This window comes from Panthera onca, chromosome B3 (genome assembly GCF_046562875.1).
Source record: "Panthera onca isolate mPanOnc1 chromosome B3, mPanOnc1 haplotype 2, whole genome shotgun sequence".
Classification (NCBI taxonomy): domain Eukaryota; kingdom Metazoa; phylum Chordata; class Mammalia; order Carnivora; family Felidae; genus Panthera; species Panthera onca.
Window position 1 is genome coordinate 111,587,307 of NC_138344.1, and position 17,007 is coordinate 111,604,313.

Below are 17,007 nucleotides of genomic sequence, written 5' to 3' on the forward strand. Positions count from 1 at the left end.
TAGTTTTATAAAAGATGACTAGCCACCTGTGTCCTATAGAATAAGACCAATAAATTGCTGGCAAGGCCAAATTACTCTATGCCAAAAGCCAAATAATACACAGGGTAGGGAGAATGTAGAAGGGAGAAACCCACAGAGGAGAGGGATTTGGGCTCAATGGCCAACTCTGAAAGTTGACAATTGTATGAAAGGAAGCTAACCCGGAATACGTGGCTAAGCCTGCAGAGTTTTCCATTTTTATTGAGATGTAACTGACATATAACATTGTGTAAGTTTAAGGTGCACAAGGTGATGATGTGATACACACATATATTGAATGTGAAAATGATTACTACAATAAGGTTAGTTAACACATCTATCACCTCACTTTTGTGGGAGGTGGGGTGAGTAGTGAGAATTAAGACCTACTCTCTCAGCAACTTTCAAGTACACAGTACAGTATTGTTAACCATTATCACTATGCTGTTCATTAGATCCCCAGAACTGCTTCATCTTATAACTCAAAGTTTGTATCCTTTGACTCATTTCCTCCACCCTCCATGACCACAACCTGGAAACCATGAATCTACTCTGTGTCTATGAGTTTAGTTCTTTTTAGATTCTACAAGAAGGAGATTATATATATATATATTATAAATTATATTATATATTATATATTATATATTATATATATTCAATATATTATATATTATATATAAATTATATTATATATAAATTATATATTATATTTATATTATATTATATAAAATATATATATATAATTTTCTTACATTATATTATATTATATAAAAAAAATATATATATATATAATTTTCTTTGTTCATTCATCCATCAGTGGGCACGTAGTCAGTTTCCATGTCTTCACTATTGTAAATAATGCTGCAATAAACATGGGAACACAAGTATCTCTTCAAGATGGCGATTTCACTTCCTTTGGATATGTACCCAAAAGTGGGATGGCTGGATCATTCTGCTGCCTTGAAATAGTCAGTGACAGACCCACAAAAGAATCACACCCACCACCTATCTCTACATTCAAAATTCAAATTTTGAACATGAAGCCCCAACATATATAAATGCAAATGTAATTACATACACGTAAATTCAGATATGTTCTAACCATCTGAGCCTTCAGCCCCTTCAGTAAGGAGTGTTCATTCAAGGATGAACCAGCCAGACCCAATCCTGGCGCTCACAGTGCCCACAGGCTCGTGGGAGAAAACCACAAGAAACAGACCTTGTCAGCAGAATGTTGGAAGTTTGCCCTTGGGCACTTAGCGCAGCCTAGCAAGGAAGAGAGAGCAATGCCTCCAGGAGCACACCTAAACCTGGTCGTGAAGCATGAGGAGGAATCAGGGATCCAAGGACGGTGATCAATTGAATGACTACAAATTTGTTTCCATGTAGCCTTCCAAAAAACACATAGTGCAAAGGGGAGCACTGGTTAATGGAACCAGAAAAAATGAGGATTAAAACCTAAAAAGAATACAAAAAGGCATTTGTAACATGTCTTGACCTATGAATAATTAATTTGGAATTACACTAAATCTAAAAGCCAAAAGCTTGGCATCCCATTCCTACCTTGCCAGCCAAATCCCTGAGGAACAGAAAGCAGAGCATTTACGGCTTCTTGAACTCCACGATCCCATCTATAAAATGAAGTGGCAACAGATCACTTACTAACTGTAGAAAATACTTTAATCATTAAACATGCAGAAATCCCTTGTAAATGTAAAAACATGCTATTTTGAAGCTTCCAGATCTAATCTCATTCCTTGTCTAAGTATCAATTAGCAGAGTTTTAACTACCCCAGGAGCTAGGACTAATTTTCAAGGGCAGAAACTGAGACACCAGAGTGGCAAGAGCCTATCTCCTTTGGCACTGCTGAAGCCTGTCTTAGTATCAAGTCCTCCACCCATCCATACTGCTACTGCCCCATGGGTTCTGCCTTAGGCCCTCTTCTCCACTCTACCCTCTTCCTGGTGACCTCAGCACTCCCATGAAGGTTCTGGGAGCTCCCATATCTTTACCTGTAACCTTGACCTCTTTTATGAGCTCCCTGCCTATGTATACAACTGCCTCCTGACCATTGCGCCATTGGATGTCCCAACTGAAATGTCCAATCTGAACATATTATTTTCCCTTGATAAACCTGACCCTCTTCCTGGGTTTCTTAGATGGTAGGACTATCTACCAGATTCCCTCAGCCAGAATTAGGGAGTTATTCATGCCTCCCATTTCTCATCCATCAATCACCTAGGACAATAGACTTCATCTGCTAACCAGCTCTCAAACCTCAAATCTCCCACATCTCTCCATCCCTATGGCCACTACCCCACTGAGCTTTCCTGAAATAGTGTTCTTCCCTTCCAATCCATTTTAAAATGAAACATTATCATGGCATTCTCTTCCTTAAAATCTTTCATGGTTTTCTACTGCCTTTAGTATACAATCCAAACACCTTACCATGGCTTATATGGTGCTTCGGGACCTGGCTCTGCCTGTATCTCCAGCTTCGTTTCCCACCTTCTCCCTGTTCACCCTCTATGTCCCAGGCATGCTGAATTCTTTCTGTTCTGTAAATGTACTGTGCCCTTTCTCACTACCAGCTTTCATATATAGTTCCTCTGCTTGGAATACTCCTCCTTCTTTACTTGGCTAATTCCTACTTATTTTTCAAACAATCTTCCTCCAGGAACTCTTTCCTCGACCTCTAAATTAACTGGTTAGCCCTGCAATAATATTCCCAATTCCATCTGTACTAGACAAGAAAATATGGGCTACACTTTGGCAACAATAGACTCTAACAGCTTAGTGACTTAGTAACATTTTATTTTTTAGCACTTAATTTGGAAATAATTTCAAACTTACAAAAAGTTGCAAAACTAAAAACAGTACAAGGGACATCCATATACCTTTTACCCAAATTTGCCTGTTGTTAACATTTTACCCCCATTTACATCTGTATTTAAGGGTAAGTTACATAACATATGGCTCTTGTCCCTAAATACTTCAGTGTATATTTCCTAACAATAGAAAGGTCTCTTACATAACTATAGTACAACTGTCATCTTCACAGGTTTAGACTAATACAAAACTTTTAAAAATCTAATCTAATATTTGCATTTTAACTTTGTCAGTTGATCTAATAATATTCTTTGTAGCATTTTCCCCTTTCCCCATTCATTCTAGAGGTAGATACTGCATTTGTTAGTTGCCTCCTTTAATTTAGAATATTTCCAGAGTCTTTCTTTGTCTTTTATGACACTGACATTAAAAGTCTATTTCTCATTCACATCACATGTCTGAAGCAGACTGGCCTACACTCCTCCATCTTATAGCTATGTTCTCTGGAATATGAGGCCTCCAAAGTTATCAAGGTAAGAGTGAGCATGGAGAGAGTGTACCCTGGATGAAAGTGACACATCACTTCCACTCACATGGCTTTGGTGACAATCACACAATGCTATCAAATGCAAGGGGCTGAGAAATGTAGAAATGTAGATAGATGAGTGAGGGCTAACAGTCTCTGCCAGGCTTCCTACACTTCTGCTATCATGAAACTTATCCTGTCCCATTGTAAATGCACATGGAATTAATTATCACACACAGATTTTTGATATGTCATAGCAGAGTTTGCCTTTGTCACTGCCATCTCCCCAGTACCTAGTTAATGCCTGGAACATAGTCAGGGCTTGTTAAATATGTGTTGAATGAATGAATGCCCACCTTTGCTCAGTTTACATATCGTTTCAAATTTCATTCACCCTCTGGGCATTGAGGAGGCACCTGTTGGGACGAGCACCTGTTGGGTGTTGTATGGAAACCAATTTGACAATAAATTTCATATTAAAAAAAAAAACCAACACAAATTTCATTCACCCTCAAGAACCATAACAACTTTAGAAAGTTCAGAATAGAATCTACACATTGAGTGTGGTCAAAGAATTTTCCCTAAATTCCCAGGTCAGTTCTAGAAACAAAACACAAGCCTTACTAGTGATCATAAATAAAGCCAGGAAATAGTTAATAGCTACTTAATTGTGATTTAGAAATTGTTTCTTCAATAGCCACAAATTCTAAGATACAGCACCTCCTGCTGGAGAGGATATATAAATTAAAGAGAAGCAAATATTCCATTTAAGTCATATAAATGTTGGCCCCATCTCCAAATGAGATCTCTCTGAAGCCTTTAGCAAGTTGTTAGAGAAGATTCTCTGTCTCTTCCTTAAAGACCTTGGACAAAACTTAATGCATATATGGAGGTCACTAAGAATAGTATGTAAGACCTTAAAAACCTACAGCCCACAGGGGTACTCATTCAATATCACAAAACTGGCAAGTGACAAGGCCAACATTAGAACTGAGATTTCTGATTCTATTGTTTATGCTAACCTTCCCTCTCCTTCCCTCTTACCAACACCCTCCCACCCTTCCCCCACCCCCAGTAATCTGGTCAAGTCCCAGCTCTGCAAAACTGTTGCCACCTCATGTCAGTTGTTTCTGTCTCATCATCCAAATTCATCACTCAGTTAATGTTTTGCCCCCACAGTGCTTATATTCAGACTCAGGCTTAGAAATTTCTACTTGTATTTGGGAAAGGCTACTTCTATGTCTGTTTCTCACCTATAGCTCTGGGAGATAGGTCTCTGTTTCTTTCACTTACATTTTCCCCAAGCTGGCATGTTAATTGGCCGAAATTGTTACAGATCTGATGGTATCTTACACTGTTCCATGGTTTCTAGTCAGAAATCTAAGCTTTGAACTACCCTGAAATTGGAGCTGGGACATCGAAGCAGATGTGATATGGCAGGCAAAGGCTAAGGAAATATATGCATCATCCTGGCTCCGGTAATGGTGGCTTTCATCATATTTCTCTCCTTTAACACAGCATAGTTAGCTCTTTTGTAAAGGCTTTACCTTGAACATCTCTTACTAATTAAGCCCATTCCTTCCTGGCAGTCTCTTTGTACTGCAAATGGGATTCAGCACTGGCTGCTGTGTGATTTGCAGCCACAAGAGTTACAAAGGTGCAGGGTGCCCAGAGAGCACTCTGGAAGAGGTGGGAGAGCAGGGGAGGGGGTGAGGGGAGTGATAAATGGGCTATTTGTTCTAAGTAAAAATTGCATATCCCCTCCTGGACTTTCCTACTATGCCCTGAATTGTTTTATTACCTAGCACTGAAAAGAGCCATGAAATAAGTACTAGACATGTAGAAAAACCTACTTTAAAGGATTAGTTCATTTGGCAAATAATATGAAACAGTACTTTGTTCAGGTTTCCATTCTCTTAGCCAGCATACATATAGTGATTACTTCATGCCAGGTGTTTTTTAAGTAGTTAATGTATACTAATTCTTAAATCTTTACATAAGCATCCTAAAGTAGATGCCATTATTATGTCCATTTTACAGATGGGGAAACTGAGGCAGTGGGCTCTTGAGTGTAGCCAGATCTTACAATACTAAATGGCAGAGCTAGGATTTGAACTTGGTTGTTTGACTTCAGAGTCAATGTGCCCTAAACTCCATACCAAAACTTCACAGAAAAAAGAAAACTGTCGCTAAATTTCCTCACTTGGTTAGTGTTTTATGAGGCTAATAGTATCTATCCACCTTGCCAGTTGGATAGGATTCATGGCAATGGCTATAAAGCTCCTATGACAGAAAGCCACAGCGTGTACTCCATAACAGTAGCTATTATCTTTGTCATTCTTGATACATCAGCAGGGACTCCACAATAGTTCCTTATGTAAACAGAATCATCATGTAAAAGTGTACTCATTAAACCCAAGCCCAGAGACACTGAACAGTTTTCGGTATTGAAAATCTGACCTCAAGTAAACAAATGTCATAGATCCAAATACCTAGCAGAACTTTCCTGAAATCTCCTCTCTCTCCCTGTGGCTCTTTGGGCTCTGATCAGTCCCCAGGGCCGGTCTCAGCCTGAGGAGTCTTTGGGCAGCCAGGTCAAGTCCAGGCCCTCTGGGCCAGAGGGCCCACTCAGGGTGTTGGTTCAGGGGTCCCCCTGGAGTATACTTCGTTCCAGAGTTCAGTCCCAGAAGCCCTCCAGGCTCCCAAGAGCTCTCCAGTTTGGGTGTGGCCTAGGCTAACCACTTGGAGAAGGTCCAGAATGAAAGAGCTCCCCTGGGGTGGAGGAAGAGGCAGATGAAAAAAAGAAAATATTCCATGGCCCTCAGAGTTTCCCAGGCCCAGATTAGTAAACCTTGCACCAAGCAGAAGCCTAGTGGAGCTCAAAAGTGCCTTTCAGCAGCCCTGCAAACTTCTGTCCTGGAAGAAAAAAAGCCATAAAACGCACAGCTTCCTGCCAGGGCCTTGTGACCACAACAGGTTTCCAGCCTCAGGATGGAAGCCCAGAGGAAATACAGGCTGAGACAAGGGAGATTAAAGGGAGTGTAGCCCCTTGGAAGCTCAGCCACAGGGAGGATGTCCCTGAAGAACAGTGGAAGAGGGTCATACAAGGGTGTCTGTCCTGCCTGTGGCCCACTGAGGCAGAGGGTGAACCTCAGAAGTTCCGGAGAGCCCCATTCTCTCAACATGGGAGGTCGAGGAGTGGTGCTGCAGCTGGTGCTTTGAGAGGCGGACTTGAAAGGGGCAATCCCGGTGTGCGGTTTTGTCAGAATAGGATCAAAACCGTCACTAGAGAAAGAATATTGCTCATGAAAGGACAGAAGCCTTTCTTGTCTACTCAGAAGACTGAAAGAAAATGCATCTGCTCAGCTGCTGAACTTGGCTTGAAATGCACAGAAAAACCTGTATGAACGAGGGAAACTAACAATACCTCTGCTCAGGGCAAGGATTTGTGGTAATATTAAAACTTCAATTTGAAGAAATTGTTAAAATCCCCAGACATGAAATTAATATAATTAGGTAATAGCTCCTGAACTTAGATCTTTCAGCAAGCTGCGAGAGGGAAAAGGCAGCTAGACCCGACCTCATTAAAAACTAAATGAACAAACGCCAGCTTCCAAAAAAAAAAAAAAAAAAAGCCAAGGGGGGGAAAAAAACCCCACGTAGGGAGTGAAGCTCAGGAAGAGGCAGATGCAGAGGGTTCCAGGTCTACACTGGGGGTCAGGAAACCCGGGTCTGCGTCCCTCTGGCTGCTGCATGACCTTGCACAAATGGCTCAAGAGCATGAATCAGAATCCTCTGAATGGCTGCTTAACATGCAGATTGCTGGGCCCCACCCCCAGAGTTTCAGAGTCCCTAGGGGTCAGGTGAGATCTGACTGAGAACCTGCATTTCCAGAAAGTTCCTGGGGAGGCTGATGCTGCTGGTCTGAGGGTCACACTTCCAGACCCACTAGGCCTACCTGGACCTTAGTTTCCCAGTCAATAAAATGAAACAGGAAACCAGGTGATCTCTAAGGCCTGGTCTAAAATTTGTGAGATGAACGACATGAGAAGGCAGGGTGGTGGTAAGAGAATTACTCTACACAACTGAGAATGGCTTATGCGCTGTGTGGACTCCCGGGATAGGACACACAGATGTGCTGCCAGAAGAACCACACAGAAGCTGACTGACCGCAGACACTGATTGACTGTAGACCCTCCAACAGGGCAGGGCTGGGAGCTATGCATCCCTAGGCTGCAGCAGCAAATGCTTTCTCCCCACCTGCTAGAAAATGGAAAAAGTGAGTAGCACAAGAAACACCAGAAATACCTCATTAAAATGATGCAACTTTAGTAAGAGTCCCAGTCAATTTTTGAAGGGACAGCCACAAGTGACTAAGGAAAGATATTTTATTTTGGGGTTCCAAGGACAAGAGAACTATATGAAAAGATATACATTATCCTATTTTAAAGGCAAAGTCAATTGTCAGGCTTTGTCACCCTTGACCACTTTCCTATGTTTCTGTATGAACATACTAGCTTTTGGTAGGAAAAATAAAACAACTAAAAAAAAATTACACTAAACTCCAGAGCTCACTCAAGGGTCTAAGAGCCCTGTGTTCATTTCATACTTGTTAGTTTATGTAAGTAAATAAAGCAATAAACTTTGAGTCTTCGATATTCCTTGACTACTCTGGTCTATTCCCCCTACATTTATGAATAAATATATATCTCTTGCAACCCTAACATGTACATACAGTGTGTAAAACTGATATAGCTAAGGACTACTAAGCAAATTTCATGGAAATAGATTTTTATTCATATTAACAATTAGTTGAATTTTTATATATGCATTATATATATATATATATATATATATATATATATATATATATATATATGTAATTTAACCTATGTAAGTGTTTTGGAAAAATTTATATAATTTAACATATAATATTTATATACTATCTCTTCCACAATGTCTCCCCCATCCCAAAAAATTAGTTGCATTTAGCAAAACAATCTTGCTTTTAGATGAGAGCCTTATTTAATAATCAATATATATATCAATATGTGTATATTCAATTACTTCTGTGGTTAATAATATGACTTTGGAGTAAAGCCACCCTAAGTTTGAATTTGGACTCCACCATTTGGTGGCTAAGAGATGTTGGGCAAGTAACTTAACCTACAAGGAAAATGGAGGAAATAAATGCCTCATAGGGTTATATGAGGATTCTATGAGTTAATGTATAATAAAGCGCCACATTTATAAAATGTTAGCTAGTCTTATAAAACAATGTGACATGTTTTTTCATTAAAATGTTTAATAAATTATGTATGGGAGCTTTAATGAATATTAAATTAACATAATCAGTTTTTAACTTTAAAATTAGGTCTCTATTTCCAAGGTTAACTTCAAAAATACTGTGGAACCTGCCAGATATATGCCAAGAGGAGAGACGTTGATCAATGTGGTAACCTAGCAAGCAGTAACCATGTCCTAAGGGAAACAGAATCATTTAATGAATTTGCTAGTTGGTCTTTCCTAGTTAGATTTGTAGCTCTGAATTATAGCCAACATTCCATATTTGAAAGACTCTTTTTTGCCCATATCTCTGACCTTAACTACTAGTTCTTTATGTTCCCTTACCATCATTTTCTGCATGACCTGCCACTGCCTATTTGCTATTTCTGCACACATCCCTCTTCTCTATTATCTTCCTGGCATCATCCAGTCACACTTGCAGATTGCTCAAGGCAATGAATTCACCTACTGTGTGCAAAGTAGGCAAAAAAGACCCAGGCTTTGCTTAAGCTGCAGTTCTTATCTAAGGTCTCCAATTTTAGGCTTGGTCAATAATAAGTTATGTTTATTTACTTTTTAAAAATTTTTAATATTTATTTATTTATTTATTTATTTATTTATTTATTTATTTAAATGTTTATTATTTTTGAGAGAGAGAGACAGCAAGCAGGAAAGGGGCAGAGAGAGATGGAGACACAGAATCTAAAGCAAACTCCAGGCTCTGAGCTGTCAGCACAGAGCCTGACGCGGGGCTCGAATTCACAGACCACGAGATCATGACGTGATCTGTAGTCGACAGCCCAACCGACTGAGCCACCCAGGCACCCCAATGTTTATTTATTTTTGAGATAGAGAAAGAGTGCAAGCATGGGAAGGGTAGGGAGAGAGGGAGACAGAATCCAAAGCCGGCTCCCGGCTCTGAGCTGGCAGCACAGAGTCCAACACAGGGCTCAAAGTGAGATCATGGCCTGAGCTGAAGTCAGACGCTTAACTGAGTCACCCAGGCACCCCTAAATTACGTTTATTAAATCAGCAAGCATCTAGAGAACAGACAAGACTCCGGGCTGAGCACTTGGGGTGGAAGAGGTGCCTATCTGGGGGCAAAAGCATGATTTTAGGGTCTAACAGGAGACATTATATCTAAATGCACATAACTATCACAGGTAGAAAGCAGAATGCAATGAGTATCAGAAAGAGCTCCAAATGAACACATGCAGTTCAGAAGACAAAATCCTTCCTATTAGGAGAGGTCTGGGAAGGCAGCGTGGAGAAAAGGATGTTGAGAAGTTTTGAAGTTTTGTATTTCTCTAGAACAGCGGAAGTTGAGAGAGGAAATTCCAGGATGACAGGATGATATTTATAAAGATATTGACATATAAAGGTGGGGTTTCCTTTGGCCACAGTAACATCGGAAGTGTAAGGGAATGGACAACAATCATTAATATTGACCAAATTTGCTGAGCCGCTGCTGGATTTTATTTTTGCACTTTATGTACTTTTGTCCATTATTTTATTGAATCTTCATAACAACCTTATGAGGTAAATATTAATGGAAACTTTCCTATCCCTAGAAACAATAGTAGGACCAGGCAAAAATAGTTGAGCTACTTGTTCCTGAAATACTTACTCCTGGAAGATAAGACTGTGAAGTCCCTAAAAGAGCTCACTTTGGGACCTCTGCCTCACAGTGCCCACTAATCCAGAGCTGTTGTTCTAAACTGAAATTCCAACCTCTTCCGCTCTTCAAGACCCACTTACAGTCCTACAGTCCAGGCTCTAAAACCCTGTACATATCTCCTTCTGACTTATTCCATCTGAGACACTACAGACTTTGGAAAATGGTGATCCCATCTTTACTGAAGTTAGTAAACTGAGCTGTGCTTGATCAATGGAGTTTTTAGCTGTCTTTTGAGGAGTTAACTATTGATAGACTAATATTATATCCCCCATTTGATAGGTAAAAAGCTGAGGCACAGAAAGGTGAACTAACTTGTTCAGTGTTTCAAAATTAAGTGGCAGAGCTGGAGTAAAACACAGATATTTCTGATGCTGAAGTTAGCTCCTAACCAGACAGTGGAGGCTATAACTGGTAACTTGGGAGTTTGGATATTTTCAGTACTCAAAGAAATGTTCCAAGGATTCTCCTCCTAAAGCCTCCCTGCTCTCTGCCCTGCTTAGGAATGCCCTCTACAACATGACTAGCAAGGGGCCATGTAGCTTCTGTTTCAACATTTTCAGATATAGGTCTTGCTGACTCAGAAGATAGCCCCTTTCATGACTCAACAGAAGTAAGCACTCTTTAGCACTGGGCATTTATAAAAAAAAAAAAAAAGAAGCCCACTTATTAGGAGCATGGACCCACCCCATATTCCTTCACCTGTGTCCCAAGAGTAGAAGATGCTCCAGTGCCCTTCTCCTTGCTATGCAGTGGGCTATGGTGTTATGACTTTAATCACTCCATCTAAACCATGGTTCAACTTAGCAGGCCCCTTGACTTTCATTCTGGAGTACCCACGGGAGTAGAGTTGGGCCTTCAGACACAACCACAACACTTCCAGTTAGAGCTCAGGGCTCACACATTTATGCAGAATTTCCAAACTTCTGTTCATCAGAGCACAGACAACCTCTCACTGACCCTTTTCCCCAAGGCTATTTCTTCAGAAGTAGGAGCAGAGTAGGGACTGGGGAAGTATGCAGGACAGTATAATTCATTAACTTATTTCCTCTAAAACTCAGGCAGAGGATTTAGGATCTAGTTTCTATTTGGTCACTTCTTTTTTAAATGTAATAAGTAAGAACATCCTTCTGGCTGAGTGGTACTGACTGGTACAAAGTTAACTTTTAATACATGAACAATTCTGAGCTGAAATATAATTAGAAACTCTTAGCTTCTATCTTTTCTTGAGGGGATAAACATATACAGAGGAGATTTATCACACGGAGGACCATATCTCATTTGTCTTTTTTCATTCCAAACTCAAGTTTAGAAAAGTAGCCAGGGAATTTAAAAAATTCACTACTTTAAAGATACCAGCTTAGTGCCCAAATTCATATCAACCACAAATTTGAGCATCAAGTCTTCCACCAAAATCAGTGATTTTTTACAGGAAAGGTGAGAGCAATAACAGGTTCCTGGAACATCTTTATAAACCTTTTTTCAAATTTAAGTGAATTCATTTAATAACTTAATACACCAAACCATACCATCATCCAGACCACACTGTTCCAACTTCTCCATAAGAATTTTGTTCAAACTGATCAAAATGCTAGCTGAACTACAGATAAACTGAACCTCTATCTACCATTGATCTTCATCTCTAATGACTGGGTTTTTTTTTTATTTTTTTAACGTTTATTTATTTCTGAGACAGAGAGAGACAGAGCATGAGCGTGGGAGGGGCAGAGAGAGAGGGAGACACAGAATCTGAAGCAGGCTCCAGGCTCTGAGCTGTCAGCACAGAGCCCGATGCAGGGCTCAAACTCACAAACTATGAGATCATGACGTGAGCTGAAGTCGGTCGCTCAACCGACTGAGCCACCCAGGTGTCCCATCTAATGACTGTTAAAAGAGGAAAAAACAAGACCAATCTAAGAGGATTTGTTCAGAGCAAACCCAGGTTCATCTCATCTACTTACTAATAAGTTTAAAATTTTTTTAAGATATAGATATCAAACTCACTAGACTACAGAATATAGAACTTCCTACCTTCTTTTTTTTTAATTCAGAAGTCTACCTATCTTCAATCCCTCAGCACCTTTCCAAATCACTACCATGCCTTAAAAAGTCAGCCAATTACTCAGCAGTTATAGCTATATCTTCTCAGCTTCCTGGAATGAAATTCACCGTGGCCCAAAGATTTGAGCTCTTTCAGAAACTACATATACTCTCGTTATATTCTCCCAAGTCTTGTGCTTCAACACTTTCCTTAATAATTCCCAACTAGAATTGTTTTTCCTTTCTAAGAAATTAATATTTCCCTCCTCTATACACATAGAACAGTTTATTGGTACTTCCATCCCAGAACTTATTCCCTGTCCTAGTCCATAGCTCATTATAAGCAGCTTAAATGCAGGGACAAGATATTATTCATTTCTGGGTCCCTTCAGTGCCTATCACAGTGTGAATAGGAGCCCCATCAATGTTGAGTTGTTGCTGAATGGAGCCTATGAAAATGACATTCTGGGGGCACCTGGGTGGCTCAGTTGGTTGAGCGTCTGACTTCAGCTCAGGTCATGATTTAACAGTTTGTGAGTTTGAGTCCTGCATCAGGCTCTGTGCTGATAGCTCAGAGCCTGGAGCCTGCTTTGGATTCTGTGTCTCCCTCTCTCTCTTCCCCTCCCCCACTCACACTCTGTCTCTCTCTCAAAATTAAACAAACATTAAGAAATGTTTTAGAAAAAGAAAATGACATTCTGAAAAAGTAGTTCAGGATGATTAATCTGGCTGTGGCATGTGGGAGACATGGGGAAATGTGGAAAATAGAAGCAAGGAAATCACTTAAGGGTGATAGTATCTTAGGATGAGATTAGAAGGGCCTGAATTAGGGTGGTGGCAACGGAAATGGAAGTAGAGAACCAATACAAGAGAAAACTTAGAGAGAGAATAGGCATGATCCGCCAAGTGATTGAAAGTGGGATGAATAAGTGTGGCCAAATGACTAGCTGATGGCCAAAAATTTATGTTTCCCTAAGGTATTGTCAAGAAGCAACTGCCCAGCCAGGTACTACATTTCTCTACACACCTTATGCCTAGATGGGGCCACACAAGTAGTTTTTGCCATTCAAATGTAAAAGGAAATGATGGCATGTTGCTTAGGTCTCAAAGCAGGTGAAAAACCTTCATGATCTTTTGCCTCATCTACCACCCAGAAGGAGAATTCCAAGGTCCTGGAAGAGGAAGGAGATATTCTTGAAGAAGCCTGTGTCCTTGAATAACCATGTGGTTCTCAGTTCTCTACCAACTGAGAACTGAAAACACTGATAGTGTACTTTACATGAGTGAAAAATAAATTGCTATTGTGTTAAGCCACTGAGTTTTTAGTTTATCTCTTATAGCAGCTAGTGTTATCTTAATTAAAATAGAAAGGGGCAGGAAAAGTTTTGGATGCTTTGAGATCTCTGGTGGTAACCAGTACTTTGGAAAATGGTGGCATTGTCTTAATACAATAAGAGGTATCAAGAGGAGAACCATTTAAGAGGGAAACATCAATACCCAGTTGAATGATGTCATGTAAGGAAAGTGCCAAAGCAAAGTCAGAAGGCTCAGCTTTAGACTCATCTGTTTCCCTTAAAAAGTATGCCCTGGGAGGCTCAGTTGGTTAAACGTCTGTCTGACTCTTAGTTTCAGCTCAGGTCATGATCTCACGGTTCATGAGATCGAGCCCTGCATTGGGCTCTGCACTGTCAGTGCTTGGGATTCTCTTTCTCTCTCTGCTCCTCCCTTGCTTGTGTGTGTGTGTGTGTGCATTCTCTCTCTCTCTCTCTCTCTCTCTCTCTCTCTCTCTCCCCCCCCAAAATAAATAAATAAACTTTAAGAAAAATATGAAATTAAAAAAATTTTTTAAAGTATGTCCTTAAGTCCTCTTTTCTGCCTCAATTTCCTCATGCAGAGGCTAATATATGGAGACAGGTCTTATAAACAAGAGTTAATGCCATGTAAAATGGCACTATTATACTCTTATCACCCCCTTTTAAAAGTACAAAGAACCTTAGAGATTGTCTGAGAAAACCACTAAATCTCAGATAGCGGTTACTATAACTGGGCACTGCATTAACTTACACCATTTTCATGACATAGATACTGTTATTACCATCACCAATTTATAGATGAAAAAATTTGAAACACAGGTTAAGTAATTTTCCCATGGTCATACCCCCGGTAAGTGAAGTAGAGATCAAAACTCAAGCAGCCTGGCTCTCAAAATCTGTGCTCTTAACCACCACAAGATGTCCTCTCTAGGTACAGCTTCTTCATTTTAAGTGTGAAAACTCAGGTCATGTCACACAGGTGGTTATGCACCAAATATAGACTACAGTGACAGAGAAGGCAATTTTCTCCCCAGGAAAATTCTAGTTTCTCATAAAAGGCTGCTTCTGCAGAAAATCACTGAGCTGAGAATGCATAAATTACTAAAGAAACTGAACCAGATATTTGAGTAGAATTTATGTTGATAGGAGAAAAAAACAAAATGAGCCTTATCCTTGCCATATCTTTCAAATATGGAACAGGAAGAATAAGCAGATGGATTTATGAAAATGTTCTGCAGGCAAAGTTCTCTTATGGTTCTAAGACATATCAAGGTCCCTAGAGGAGTGAACCCCAATCCCTTGAACCTCTTCCAAAGCAGTGCAGAGAAATGGCCCCAAGGTGACCATGAGGCCAGACCAAGCTCAACTGTGCTTCTGAGAGCACTTAGGGCAGTCCAAATCTGGGGAGCTGCCAGGATAGCCCACAACACATCACAACCCTCCTTGGGTCTCCTGAGATAGCTCACCCCTGAAGAACCTGAACATCCAAGCCAAATGCCTCACAGGGGTTGATGCCAACTGAAACTGTTTCCCGACAAAGTCACCTGTGAACAAGATGCCATCTGAAGTCTCCACAAGAAAGAAGGGCTTCTCCTGGTGTGAGACCATTCACACCTGCTTACCTCCATATCAGAGAAAATCTCAAGTATCTGAAAGCCCCAGGGGCAATATGCATCTACCTTGGGACCAGCAGACCCACATGTCTTACTCATTCCTACTAATTCTCTTTATGTAATGTCACATTCTCTTAAGACACAGATGGAACATCTTAGATGAATTTCCAGATGGCTAATCTGCCCCTTTCCATTTCCCACACTTAGAGAGACACCAGTCCAGTGGCTGCTACAGAACTGCAAAGACACTTGTGAGTATGTTTATCACCCCATATGGACTGTTTATTTCTAACCATGCATTGACCTTGAATTATTTAGGAAGACCCCAAAACCAAGACACATTGACAAAGATCTTAGTTGTGAACATCATCACATGACACGATAAAACCAAGAAGAAACATCAGGAAATGAGAAGATAAAACCAAGAAGAAAAATCATTAAAAAAGAGAAGGCAAAGTAGGGGGGCTGGGAGTCTGTAGATGATGAAAAGAGAGAGGCCAATTCCCACATAGACTTTTTCTTTCCAGTCCCAAAGCCAGGGCTCTTGAAATTCAGATATACCTGCCCTTTCAGATGCAAAAAGGCTGGAAAATAGTTATTCCATACCTTTGGATGTCATCCACTTACAAACCCTCTCCCATGTTTTACCTATTTGGTCCTCACAGCAGCACGTTTTATGAGAACTGTGGCCAATTTGTTTTAAGTAATTTTCTCAAGGTCACAGAGTTCTGAACAAAACATGTCTACAAATTCCAGCCCTGGCCTCTTTGTCCCACCCTGTGCTCCCTCTTGCATCACAATGTGAATTCTGAAAGAATACAGGTTCTACCATCAACCAGCTGTATAATCAAGGATGAATTACAACTTCTTTATGGCTCAGTGTCTTCACTTGGAAAGTGAAGTTACACTAGAATGGATGGTCTACAGTTCTGAAAGTCTAGGAACACAGAAGTCTACATCCATGAATTTTAACAAATCACTATTTTTTAATTGCCAGTTATGACTTATTAATGGATCATGAAATTAATTTAGTGGGTAGCCAACATTCCCTCTTTTTCTAAAAAATGAAATGGAATGGAAAAGGTTTGAATGGAGTAAGGTGGGGTTTGGTAGGAAAAAATGGAGTGGGACAGGACAGAAAAAAATGTCAGCAGGCATTGAACCGATGGTGAATGTTGTTTGTAAAACTGGGTATGTAAACTAAGTCACAACAAAATTTATTTCTTACTATATGACACAGTCAAAAATGATTAAAACTTAGATTTAAATTATAAATTCACATGATAATTATAAAAACAGCTTTACTATATTCCTCAAATATGTACACACTTTTTTTTTGTGGTTCATTTTGGCTCTGGTTTGACTTTCTCTTTCCCCTTTGGCATCTTTTCCCCTGGACCAGGAGTTCTCATCCCCTCTCTCCCTTTCTCACTTGCTCAGCACCCACCCTCCTTGGGGAGGCTTCTAGCTGCTGCTGGAAAGGAAAGTTCCAAAGGAAAGGAAGGCATCAAGGTGTCAGATAGAATTGCAGGTTCTGCTAAGCTCAGGACATCTGGTTTCCTGAAAGGGGGAAACACAAAGGATGAAGACAGTCTAGTTGGGAAGATACTGAAGGCCCTGGAGATTCTGGACAATAGTGTCATTGTCTGGGAGGGACGGGGCTACAATTAACTACATCTCTGGCTCTTCTGCCCCTTCTTTGCAGG

The 17,007-nt window shown here is 40.3% G+C and overlaps 1 long non-coding RNA gene across 1 annotated transcript in view; it reads right to left on the reverse strand.

Moving 5' to 3' along the window:
* The window catches only part of LOC132668496 (uncharacterized), an 82,843-nt gene extending 66,824 nt beyond the window's left edge, over positions 1-16,019 (reverse strand). Inside the window, exons 1-2 of the long non-coding RNA XR_013555887.1 lie at positions 15,950-16,019; positions 1,582-1,649 (exon numbers count right to left, since the gene is read on the reverse strand). This is a non-coding gene — a long non-coding RNA (uncharacterized LOC132668496). The remainder of the gene's footprint in view (positions 1-1,581; positions 1,650-15,949) is intronic.
* Between the last annotated feature and the right edge of the window lie 988 nt (positions 16,020-17,007).